This window comes from Podarcis cretensis, assembly GCF_951804945.1.
Source record: "Podarcis cretensis genome assembly, chromosome: Z".
Taxonomy (NCBI): domain Eukaryota; kingdom Metazoa; phylum Chordata; class Lepidosauria; order Squamata; family Lacertidae; genus Podarcis; species Podarcis cretensis.
The window spans coordinates 1087903-1100493 of NC_137184.1; the positions used below are offsets into that span (position 1 = coordinate 1087903).

At 46.8% G+C, this 12591-nt stretch overlaps 1 protein-coding gene across 6 annotated transcripts in view; it reads left to right on the top strand.

Annotated features, from left to right (window-relative positions):
• Nucleotides 1–526: 526 nt before the first annotated feature.
• STRBP (spermatid perinuclear RNA binding protein) overlaps nt 527–12591 on the top strand; it is a 120145-nt gene continuing 108080 nt past the window's right edge. For 3 of the 6 annotated variants that reach the window (XM_079962068.1, XM_079962064.1, XM_079962065.1), the window contains exon 1: nt 527–632. The gene's annotated coding sequence lies outside the window, so the exon portion shown is untranslated. Of the gene's footprint in view, nt 633–1053; nt 1073–12591 lie in introns of those variants that run through there. The other 3 variants (XM_079962066.1, XM_079962067.1, XM_079962071.1) reach the window with 2 other exon arrangements.

Consider the following 12591-nt stretch of genomic DNA (forward strand, 5'->3'; position numbering starts at 1 on the left):
CCTAATGCCTTTTTACTTTACCTTACCCAACCGCACAATCATAATCAGCCCCCTCTATATTTTTAAAAGACCATAAGCCCCGCCCCTTTCTGGTTAAGCCCCCCGAGGGGAGGAGGTGCTCCGTATTCTAGCCAAAGCATTACGCATTTTGCTCAGCTCTGCGCACGCGCTAACCCCTCAGGTACAGCAACTGGGACGCCGAAAGCGGAGACTTACGCACTTTGCGCGGAACGGGAGATAGAAGAGCCGGGGTGCGTAATGTGCGTAACGGGGGCGGAGGGGGGGAGCGACGTCACAGTTAGAAAAAACATCGGCGGGCATCTTACGCCAATTCCGTTGGCCGTGCCGCTGTTGCGCAGGGACTCGGGGAACGCCGCGCTACGCCACTTGCGTGGCGGGCTGCGCTGCCGGCGTAAGGCGGCTCTGCCTCGCGCACTCGTCCTCTCTCAGGTGCAGGGAAAGAGGGAGGGTGGGAAAGAGGGCGGGCTCACCGTTGCCCGGCAGCCCTGGTCCGGGCCCAGCCTATGGGGGCGCTGGGCGCTGTCACGTGGCCCTGGAGCCCCCGAACGCTGCCTGCTGCGGAGCTTGCAAGAGCCGGACCGAGCCGGCCCGGGGGGACTGTGTGGAGGCGGGTAAGGACTCCCCCCACCCTGGGGATAACGTGGTGGGGGGATGCAGCGCGGAGCATGCAAAGGGTTTGGAGGCGGCGGCGGGGGGGTGCAACGTGCAATATGGAAAAGGGGCGGTGCAGTGGAAATCGAGGGGAAAATGGGGCTCCATCCTTCGGGGGGCTGGGGAGGGGGGCGTCGAGGGGGTGCAGCTGGGGAAGGAGGGCCATATGGCCCCGGCAGCACAGGCGTCCCCGCTGAGAGCTCCGAATCTCCGATCCTGACACATGCACCCTTGCTACCGAGTGCGCCCCCCCCCCCCCGCACTGGACGCTGTGCGGGTTCGCTTCCAAGTAAATTTGCATAGGATCCTGCTGTGCGAAGCAGTGGGAGGGGGCTCCCCCTTGATGGTGATGGTAGGGGTCCGTGGGAAGAGAGGCTGCTGCTGTGGCAGGGTCATAATGGTGCGTGGGACAGCAAGGTGTGGTGGGAGAAGGAGTTGTGGAGGCTGGAAGAGGAGCAGCTGCAGCCGCAATAAAGGGGCTCCGGGGTTAAGAACAAGCCCTGGGGGATGCGGGTTGGATCTTAGGAGGAGGTGGTATCTGCGTGCATGGGGTCCATAGCTGTCAACTTTTCCCTTTTCTTCCGAGGAATCCTATTCGGAATAAGGGAATTTCTCTTAAAAAAAGGGAAACGTTGACAGCTATGACGGGGTCTGGTCGGGGTTTAGCGCGGCTGCGAGGTGGGAGCGGGGTTGCGGGATCCTGGGTGCCCCCTTGGAGCAACAGCGGGAATAAGTCCTGCCGAGGGTGGTGTTTTTGCAGTGGGTTGCCCCGCTGGGTTGTGAAGCACTGGATGAAGTGTTGTAGAGAAGGGAGTACTGTAATCAGCGCCCATGAATGTCAGGTAGGGAAGCTTAAGTTTCAGACTTTGAAGGGGCCACTGAGTGTTGGACAGCTGACCATATAAGCTAGTGGACACTAGTGTGAGAGAGCAGGGGATGCTCCACAGATTAAGGGGTACCTGGTGCAGTTTGGGTGCAGGAAAGGAGAGAGATTCGACTGGGCGGGTACAAGCAAGGCTGGCAGTGGTGGCTTTGGGGAATAGGGTGCTGGGGGTGTACCCTGAGATAATGCAGAACTGGGTGGAGACTTTCAGGTATCTAGCAAACTTCGGCTGATGGGAGGGTGAGTGTGAAGCTCAGGAGCAACAGTGATGTGAGGAAGGTAAGAGGCACTGGGCAGCATTTTTGGGATATAGCAACCAATGTTTTGGATGGAACTGGTTGCTCCTGGGTTCTCTGATTCATAGTGTGCCATGAGAAAGACAGGAAGCCCACAAGTAATAAGATTGTTTACTCCTTAACCCCACCTTGTTGGATTTACAGTGAGGGTAGTAAAAGGCTGGATTCCCCACCTGTCTTTTGAATCCATGTTTACAGCTCAAGTGGGGATGCTAATAATCTTTGAATATTGCTTCCTTTTCATATCATGTAATCATTTTAAGCTATTGTGAATGTGGAACTGGGGATGGATTCTGAATGAATTTCACTGACGTGATGATGTGTGCAAACTTTGTAAGTAACACAGGACTCTTCTTCAGAACCAATGTCCTGTAAGTGTGATAGAAGCATATCGTGTGTTCTTCTTTTTCATTCTTTTTTCGTTTGGACACAAACTCGAAGATAATTGCTATGTGTTTCTCTTATTTATTTTTCTTAACCCTGGTTTTCTTATTTATTTTTCTTGACCCGGGTTCCCAGCATCCCGCATGAGGAAGATTCCAGTATGACTTGCAAGTTTACATCCAGCATTATAACTTCTAGTCATTCCTATATTGCTTCTGTTTTGGGGGGTTTTCTGTAAAAAACGTTTTGGCTATTGTCTGTTCTGCTTGTGTTGTGGACATTGTCTGCTAAGGAGAATCCCGTGGCTTGAAAGAGTTTTGTAGGGCGGTTCACTGCTAGAATGGTTGTCTTAATGTCTGTTCCAGGCTGTTTGTGGGAACAAGAGACGGGGTTGGTGCTGACTTTGTGAAGTATTGACAGCTGTCAGCTGTGGTGAAAGTGAACTGTCCAATTCCTTGTACACAACTGGGGTTAGATGTGCTTTCCTTTAGTGTGGTGATGAATGTGCCACACTGTTATTACCAGTGGTAATAACAAATGAGAGATGGGGCCCTGATTTTCCTCAGGTGCTTGGTTTTTTGAGGAGTTTTAATTTTAAAGAGAGCAAGAATGAGTGTGTGCACGCATAATGTTTAAGCAGGCGTATTCCTTTGCTTGACCTTGCTTCCTCTCTTATCCGTAGCCATCGAAATTCAGCCTTCATGCAGCTGGCATGGCGCATCAGATTGTCTCTCAGGCTGACCTGATTTTTCCAAAAATGAAGCAACTGCACTTCCTGGTGGCTTCTGAACACTCCGTGCTCTGCCTGAGCACCAGTTCTGTATGCAGTTCTTAATTGCAAATGTTCATGCTTTGCTTTTGCTTCTCTTCCCCCTTGCCCTTATTCTCTCTCTCTCTCTGAACTTACTGTCTCCTGATTATTAATGATTAAACCCCAGATTTGATGTTGGGGAGGAATGTGGAAAGAGAGGAGGAGCAACATCTGTAGACGATGGTAGGTTTAAATAGAACAGAAAGCACACGAATTTTTCTACTAACCTCCTGATATGCAGCATTTCTGCCTGCTGTCCCTCCCCTCCCTCCACTGGCTCTCACCTGCCCGCAAAACCAAAACTCCATTTACATTTGCCATCTAACTGGTGACCATGCTAACCTCTAGTGCAGGGATCAGCAACCTTTTTCAGCAGGGGGCCGGTCCACCATCCCTCAGACCATGTGGGGGGGCCGGCCTTGAACAAAAAAAATTAACGCATTCCTATGCCCCGTAAATAACCCAGAGATGCATTTGGAATAAAAGCACACATTCTACTCATGTAAAAACACGCTGATTCCCGGACTGTCCGTGTGCCAGATTTAGAAGGTGATTCCGCCGGATCCGGCCCCTAGGTTGCCCACCACTGCTCTAGCGTTTCTGATTCTGTTAATATCTTTGTTAGTGACGATCCAGGTCAGTGAAATTCGTTAATGCTGTAGTTTTATCATTACATGGCCTGATGTCTAGTAAGCATATGTCGGTTGTCAGTTGGTATGTAAAAATGTCCTCTGGCTAACCCAGAAGTGAAGCTTTGCAAAACATTCTAGGCCACGAATGGCTGGTGCAAAGGTGTGTGCAAGACAGCTAGCGCAAGGATTGCATTTTCAGTTGTGCTGACTGCCACATCTTATTTGCTCAATCTTGGTTCAATGGAATTTTGGGATGTTTACAGTTCTGTGCTATAACCAAGTTAGGGGCTGTCCATCAGTGAGAAATCATGACTCAATATATTTTGGGTATGCTTGAACAATTGGTATCTATAGGCACTGTTTTTGATCCCACCATTAATTTCATGTGACCTTCCTCTGGATAGCAAAATACTTAAATGTTGGGGCAAGACCACCACATATGCAGATGTTCTGTTGCTACTAAATCTCATTCCCAACAAACCTATGTGTTTTATTTTTATTTTTTAAATATTCATTATCTTGTCAGAGATCAACAATATGGTAACTTATGCAAGTTCTCTTTTAAATTAACACATATTACTGCTACTCCAGAGAAGACAATTTACGTTTGTTTTCTTCAAAAGATGAAAACTATTAATTTCATTAATAATAATTAAATTTCATTCATATTGAAAAGGTTCTTTAAAATGCTATGCTTTCTGTAAGCCTTTATCTGTGTTATATAAAATATATATAAATAAAAAAAATACCAATCCCCTGGTGCTTGCTTAATTTTCCAAATCCTAATTATTGCATTCTTTAAAACATTTGGAATTTCTGAAACCTGCCTTGAAATTGCCTCCTCTGACCTGGAAGCACTGCCCCATAATCTCAGAAGTCTAGATGGGTTTGTGGTCATTCACTTAGGAGGAAAATGTACTTTGTGTGTATAGGAATACAGGATTGTCACCTTAGACTCCACCTTGATCCATCTAGCTCAGAATTGGTTATGCTCCAGAGTTTCAGACAGGAAACATTCCCAGCCTCATACAGAGACTTCAGGGATTGAACCTGAAACATTCTGCATGCAGAGCAGACACACCGAATTTCATCACGTATTCCTCAGGACTGGAGTGGGCCGAGGAAAATAGGTTCCAGGGGAAAGTCCCGCTCAAAATTAACCCCTAAGTGTACATTATAAGCATACCTAACAAAATGAGCAAGGGGCAGACAACCATCTTTACTGGGAAGTAAGTGTCACTGTTTGGACAGTGGTGCCTCGGGTTACATTCGCTTCAGGTTACAGATGCTTCAGGTTACAGACTCCGCTAACCCAGAAATAGTGCTTCAGGTTAAGAACTTTGCTTCAGGATGAGAACAGAAATCGTGCTCCGGCGGCGCAGCGGCAGCGGGAGGCCCCATTAGCTAAAGTGGTGCTTCAGGTTAAGAACAGACCTCCGGAACGAATTAAGTACTTAACCCGAGGTACCACTGCAGCAGCATTTGCATTCAAGGAAGTGTGCTTAGGATTATATCGTTAGCAAGAGGGGACAGCTGAAGGGCATTCCATATGCTTTAGGAGTGGAATTGGATGGAATAGTCATTATTACTTAGATTGCGTAGTGTAGCCAGCATGGTGCCTGGCCACAGCTGTTCTGAACTGCAAGTCCCATCATTTTCTAGCTTAATCCATGTTAGTTGGGAGTTATAGTTCAGAACATCTGGAGGGTACCATGTTGGCTATCCCTGCAAATGCTTTCTCCAGCATGGAGCACAGAGTGATATACATAGTGTTGTGCATATGTGTGTGGGCTGTTCTCCCATCTTATCGTCACAACAGGACTTGGAGTGAGTTCAGCTAAGAGGCATTGAACTTTGGATTTGAACATTGAACTGTTCTGTCAAGATCTGAGACTGTGTGCGCTGCAGTGGCCTTCCACAGAGTTTTCAGGCATGTTTTCTGATTAGCGTTTGGGAGATTGGCAGGGCTGAGTGGAATGGAACAAACTGAGAAAAAATATCCGGTTTGAAAATTGATTTTTAAAAAATGTTTCCTCCTGCGAAATGAGAGCAATTGCCAAGAGCTTAAAAGGAGGCAATGCAATCAGGATTTTTTTTTTGGGGGGGTGTTGTGTGTGTGAATCTTTAGAAATTTGTGGTGCTGTAGAAATGGCTGCTCACACCACCTGGTGACTTTCAAGGTAGGAGTCGTGTCTCTTTAAGAGGGATGCAAAGGACAAGATGGAGTTTTTTGGTTTGGGGACCTGCTGGATACAAAGGGAGAGATGTCGATGAGAATGGGTGAAGCTGCATGATTTGGACAGAACAGTCTTCACCTTGGAATTGTATTCTTTTTTTAAAAAAAGAAAAGATATGCAGAGGCTTTCTAAATGGATCCTATGTTCCTTTTTTAAGGGAAAAATAACAATATTCCAGCAATAACACCACGGAGCCTTTTCCCATGCAGTGAGATATCCAGTTCCTATGTGTGTCCTCAGAAGGGCTACTGTAAGCATTGGGAACTCCTGGCTTTTTGCCAGCATGAAAGGATAAGAGATGGATGCGGGATGGTGTTTGATGGCTGTCTATAGCACCTGCCTCATTGCAGTTGATCCTTGCGTACAAGGTAGCAGCTCTGGTATCTTTGACTGAAATGGCTTCTGTTGATGTAGATTTTGCAAGTTGCACAGAATTGCTCACTGGCCGGCATCAAAATGTGCCTCATTCTCTTCTGACTAGAGAGTGAAGGTCTGGCTAACATGTGAAACATTGCTTGCTCTGGGTACCTAATGATTTTTGTGCCCACTCAAAGGGGTCATGTCCCTCCAGAGCCTCTGTCCCTGCCATTTGAAGTCCTTGCTTCTTTTCGCCCATTTTCATTGGCATAACCCCTCCACCTTTCTCTACAGCAGTGGTGTTTGTCTGCAGCTAATAATTGCCTACAAGCAGGAATGTCCATCTAGTCTGCCACTGTAGTTTTAAAAGCATCTGTCATGCAATGCAGGAGGTTGGATTAGATGACCCTTGGGGTCCCTTTGAAATATACAGTTCCATGATAATAGTTGCCAGTTTCTGTCTCTTAACAGCGGGTGGTCATATTTCCTCAGACGCTCAGGAATGGGCCATAATTAGGGCTGGACGATAGCTGGTTTTCAACCTCACAATACAGTCATACCTCGGGTTACAGCTGCTTCAGGTTGTGTTTTTGGGGGGTTACAAAACCCAGAAGTACCAGAACGGGTTACTTCCGGGTTTCGGCAGTTGCGCATGCACAGAAGCGCCAAATTGCAACCCGCGCATGCACAGATGCGGGTTGCGAACATGCATCCCGCACGGATCACGTTCGCAACCCGAGCGTCCAATGTATATCACCAGCTAAACATTTCATTATATCACGATGTCTGAAATAAGGATGGAACTATGTAGAGGTGAACAGAGCCTAGACCTTCCTTGATCCATTGACTGGAATGTGATGTGACTATATAGCAACACAAGTTGTGACAAACTTAAATGAAGATAGGTTTAATTGCTGTCCGTCTAAAAGAAAACCATCACCCCCAATAAACTTTTTCTTGAAAGGTGAGATACAAATTTTGTATAGTCAGGGCTGGAGCTCTGAGAACCACCATTAGGAGCAGGTATACAGCTGATGGCCCTCTTAAGTGGCCAATCTTGGGTGTGGGCTGATCCACCCTCCCACATCACTGCTCCTGGGGGGGGGGCTTTGCAAAGCATTATTTTCTTCTTCTTCTTCTTCTTCTTCTTCTTCTTCTTCTTCTTCTTCTTCTTCTTCTTTCTAACAAAACAAATATTTGTAAGCAGGATGCTTGTTCTCTCTGAACTTTATTCTATAGCTGGGGGGGGGGGAGATGCCTGTATTGGCTTGAAGAATAACGAGAGCAGGCATCCACATTGTAGTGCGTATTTCATGTATTTATGTAGCATAACCCATGTACATAGGACTTCATGTGGAAGGGCTGTAGCTTTGCTTTGCATGCAAAGAAGTTCCAAGTTTAATCCCTGATAACTGCTTGTGAGGCTGAGAAATAGCCAGGTACCCTCCTGAAGTTTTGGACTACAATTCCTATCAGCCTCAGCCAGCATAACCAATAGCTAGGGATGTTGGGAGTTGTAGACTAACCTGTTCTGGAGGGCCCCAGGTTGAGAAAGGCTGGTATAGACTTTTCTAAGCTAGGTGGACTGATGATCTGATTCTTGGTGCAAGGTAGCTTCCTACAGGTTTGATAAGCCCTTGCCTCAAGAAGAAGAAGAAGAAGAAGAAGAAGAGTTTGGATTTGATATCCCACTTTATCACTACCTGAAAGAGTCTCAAAGCGGCTAACATTCTCCTTTCCCTTCCTCCCCCACAACAAACACTCTGTGATGTGAGTGGGGCTGAGAGACTTCAGAAAAGTGTGACTAGCCCCAGGTCACCCAGCAGCTGCATGTGGAGGAGCGGGGAAGCGAACCTGGTTCACCAAATTACGAGACTACCGCTCTTAACCACTACGCCACACTGGCTCTCTCAAGGGGTCTATAATCTAAAAATAGAAGCAGAGAAATGTGGTCAGGGTAAACAGGACAATATGTTATTATTGTAGTTGGATTTGTTATTGTAGAGCAGGCTTCCTCAACCTCGGCCCTCCAGATGTTTTGAGACTACAATTCCCAGCATCCCTGACCTGCTAGTTAGGGATCATGAGAGTTGTAGGCCAAAAACATCTGGAGGGCCAAGGTTGAAGAAGCCTGTTGTAGAGTATTGGAACTTAAGGGTTGTTCATAAGGAGAACCTTTCTGGATAAACCAAAGTCTCATCTGGTCCAGTATCCTGTCTCTCACAGTGACCAACCAGATGTCTATAAGAAGCCTGTAACCAGGGTATGAGATCCAAGGTCCAAAGACACATGAGGCAGATCTGATTCTGATCAATGCCTGGATGAGTGGCTAGTTTTGGAACCACCACTGTCTTGGGTTCTATGGCAGGTGGAAAGCAAATATAAGTGAATAAAATATTTGTTATGTCCCACTTGCGTTCCCCCAGCAACTGGGGGCAATACTGAGGTTGCTATGACTATCTTGACTTGCAGTTCCAGTGCCAAAGGTTTAAGCAAGACAGCAATACTTCATGCTCAGCATGCTCGTGATCTTAACAGTTGTCGTATTGCACTTTCATTCTCCTTTAGAAACAGATGTGGGGCCTCTTTCGCTCCTTTCCTGAACATCTAATGGGAATGTCATTCTGCACACTCACCTGGTGTGAAGGGCTGGCCGCCCTCAGGGAAGTGTAAGGTTTTCTTGCCAGCCAGGTGTTGAAATATGGAATTGGCCTTGGCTGTGCATTTAAATTGTATCCTCTGCTCTGTATCTCTATTTTCTTTAAAAAAACAAACACCAAGACCCCTGTGTTTTTTTAATGAACCACTGTGCAGTCAGTTGGTGGTGGTCTTTTACAGTACCAGCCGACACTTAAGAATTGGGACTCAGGTGTGAGAGAAGCCTGATGATGTACCACTTCACTGTGCATCTAAACACATTATACATTCTACTTTGGCCCGCTTTCATTCTAAAGGAGATTCATTGCTGTTGATTCTGTGCCCCTCTGGTCTGTGCCCAATCCTGACCTGAGTTTGCCCAAAGCCAATTTATCAGCACATCTCTGTTTCTTTTAGCTCTTTTCCTTTCCTCCTCTTTTTTTGCTAGACCTCTTTGTTGATATATACAGTATATTTATATTGTAAGGTCTATGGGGCAGGAACCTCTAGTTTTGTTTGTGCTGCTCTGTAAGGCACCATGTAAACAGTTCCATTATATAACAATAGCTTCTTGGCTTTTCTGACCCTTGTGATTTCTTCACATGCAAGACTATGACTTGCAGATGGGTTCTTGGTGCAGCAGTATTTGAGCAAGGAGAAGAAATGTTTCTACTCATAGGGTGGGATTAATGAGTCCTGGGTTCAGGTTTGTGTCTTACAAATGAATGTCTCAGCAAAACTCCCCGCTGCTTTGTCTCCAGGTAGGATGACTCATGGTCTGGGCAGCAAAAACTTTTGAGGTACCTGGACACTCTGTGTTAAGAAATCTTGACACTCGTGTTCCTTTCCTTTGCAAGGTGATGCCTAAATGCTTCTTGCTGTTTCCCAAGTTCATTTCTAGAAGTTGGAAACCATTTCCTACTATGGGCTCAAATGTTACCAGTACCTTCCTGTGAACAAAATGTTGCTGGTCAGGGTGACATGGCAGGACTACACAAAAAAGTTCAGCTTGAAATAAAGATGCTTTTCAACCAGTGTGTCATGGCCCCCTGGGGTGCCTTGAAGGATGGTCAGGGGTGCTGTGGGCCTCTGTCCCGCTTTCCTTCCTTCCCTCCCTCCTCTGATGCCCTCTTGCATGTCTGCCTCCCAAGGCTTGTGTGGCTGTTTGTTGCAGCAGCCCTGGCTATAAACTCTCCAGGTGGATGGTGCCTCTCTTTGGGGTCGGGAAGGGGCAGCTCAGAGACCTAGACAGCAGAAGCAGTTGCCCGGAGGACTCCCAGGGAGAGGCGAGAGAAGAAGGTGTTTGAAAAAGGGTGGCAGGCTGCCAGCTCTGCAAGCAAGGGGGGGGGCGTAACTGGGCTCCTGAGCTCCACAGGGGTGCCCCAGAAAGCATGTACCAGTAGTTGGTCAAGGAAGCCATGGACCCCAAAAGGTTTAAAACCTCTGCTGTATGCAATTTAGGTGTTTGCTACCCATATGCCATAGTTGGTTTCCCTCCTATGCGCCCCTGCCCCCAGTACCACTGGAACCACTGGGTGTCCTACTGGCTTAGTGTGTGCAGAGCCTTTCCCTGCTGGTGAGGAGGCTAAATAAAGACCTTCCTGGATGCTCAGATAAGGGCATTTAAACGCCTGAAATGCTGACAGGCAAAGAGGTGGGTGTGGGTTTACACTTGCTTAAAATACTACCACTGAGTGGTCTGAACCACGGTTGCATTTTGGAGAGCTTTGCATCTTTTAATGGAAACAGTGCCTCATTCCCCCGCTCCGTAATAAAAATGATGTGGTTTAAACATTTCCACTTGATTCTTGGCCCTTTGTACATTTCTCAATATGCCCTTCACTGGGTGCTTAGAAGCCTTCCCTTCCCTTCCTCGCTAAAAAAATTGGATCATTAGACTTTAAAGAAAAAATTAACCAGATGGGCGTTGTTGTTGCTTTCTTCCCCCTTTTCTACCTTTATTTTTGGTGAGTGTGCCTGTTGCCTTAGGCAAGATTTGAAAACTTAAATTCTTTTTATAGAAATAATGCTTTAAAAAAGCACCCACACATTTTTTCCACACAGCTGTAGAACCAACTGTGCTGTGGAGACTTGGCTTTCTGGAGGTGGTGGAGAGGAAGGAGGGAGGGGGAGAGAGAGAGAGAGAGAGAGAGAGAGAGAGAACGAAAGAAAGGGGATGCAGAGAGAATAAGAGATCCTGCCAACCTTTGCTACCAAACTCCATTCCTTAGGCCAGAGGCGAAGTCACCTGAGATGCTGCTGAGCCTTAACAGGGCATCTGGTAAGGTACTTAGCAAGGCTTATGGGCAGCGGCACTTTTCCTGCAGACATCTCCCCCCCCCCCCCCCCGCCGCCCCTCCCAAGCTGTCTGAATCTTGAGCTGCCTCTGCAAGGGTTCTTGCAAAGAGAAGATTAGAAGGCCAACTGACCTGACTGTTGTCTCCCCATGCTCTTGCCTTCATAGGCTGGTTAATATTTGGAAAGGAACCAGTATAATGGGTAGCTCAGTGATGTTAATATGTACTTTAAAGATTTGGGTCCACATTTGCAAAAATGCTGATTTATTTGTATAGATGCAGGTGTTGACTTTAAACGCCACAGGAGGCAAGCCAACAAAATTTCACACCGAGATCACCTCAGGTAAATTATGCTAATTTGCACCCCTCTTCGGATTACAGTGGTGCCTTGGGTTACAGACACCTCAGGTTACAAACACCTCGGGTTACAGACTCTGCTAACCCGGAAGTAGTACCTCGGGTTAAGAACTTTGCCCCAAGATGAGAACAGAAATGGCACGACGGCGGGAGGCCCCATTAGCTAAAGTGGTACCGCAGGTTAAGAACAGACCTCCGGAACGAATTAAGTTCATAACCAGAGGTACCACTGTACTCCCACTTTTCAGTTGATTTGCCGCAATGAATGTCCAAATCATTTCACCTACGATTGCCCCCATCCATCACCCCCAAATAAACTCTAGTCAGTCGGCTTAAATTATTTCCCCCAAATCAATATACTGTACAGTGGTACCTCGGGTTAAGTACTTAATTCGTTCTGGAGGTCCATTCTTAGCCTGAAACTGTTCTTAACCTGAAGCACCACTTTAGCTAATGGGGCCTCCTGCTGTTGCCGCGCCGCCGGAGCACGATTTCTGTTCTTGTCCTGAAGCAAAGTTCTTAACCTGAAGCACTATTTCTGGGTTAGCGGAGTCTGTAACCTGAAGCGTATGTAACCCAAGGTACCACTGTACTACCCAGTAACCAAGACCACCTCCACTGAATTTCTCCTGAATTCATTTCACACACCGAAGCTCCTGGGAGACTTGGAAGAAAATTCAGGGTCCATGCCCCATAGAGTTCTGACTCAAGCAGCATTCCTGGGGTCCCTTTACTCCCACACTGCAGAGGCAACCATTTTGCTCCCGTAAAGTTATGTATTATTGTGTTCGGATTCTGTTCTCCAGTGAACCTGACAAATTTTGAGGGTCCATGTCATATTAAAGTATATTCCACCGATTCTGCTACTGGATGGAAATCTAGCAGGTTAGCATGGCTCTGGTACAAATTTCTCTTCTGCTGTGAAATCCCTAAGACACCTTAAGCTAAAGCACATTCTCCTACTTCTCCCTCTTCATTTCTCCCTTGTAGTGTGTAGAATAACAATACTGGTCTGCCTTAGAGGACTG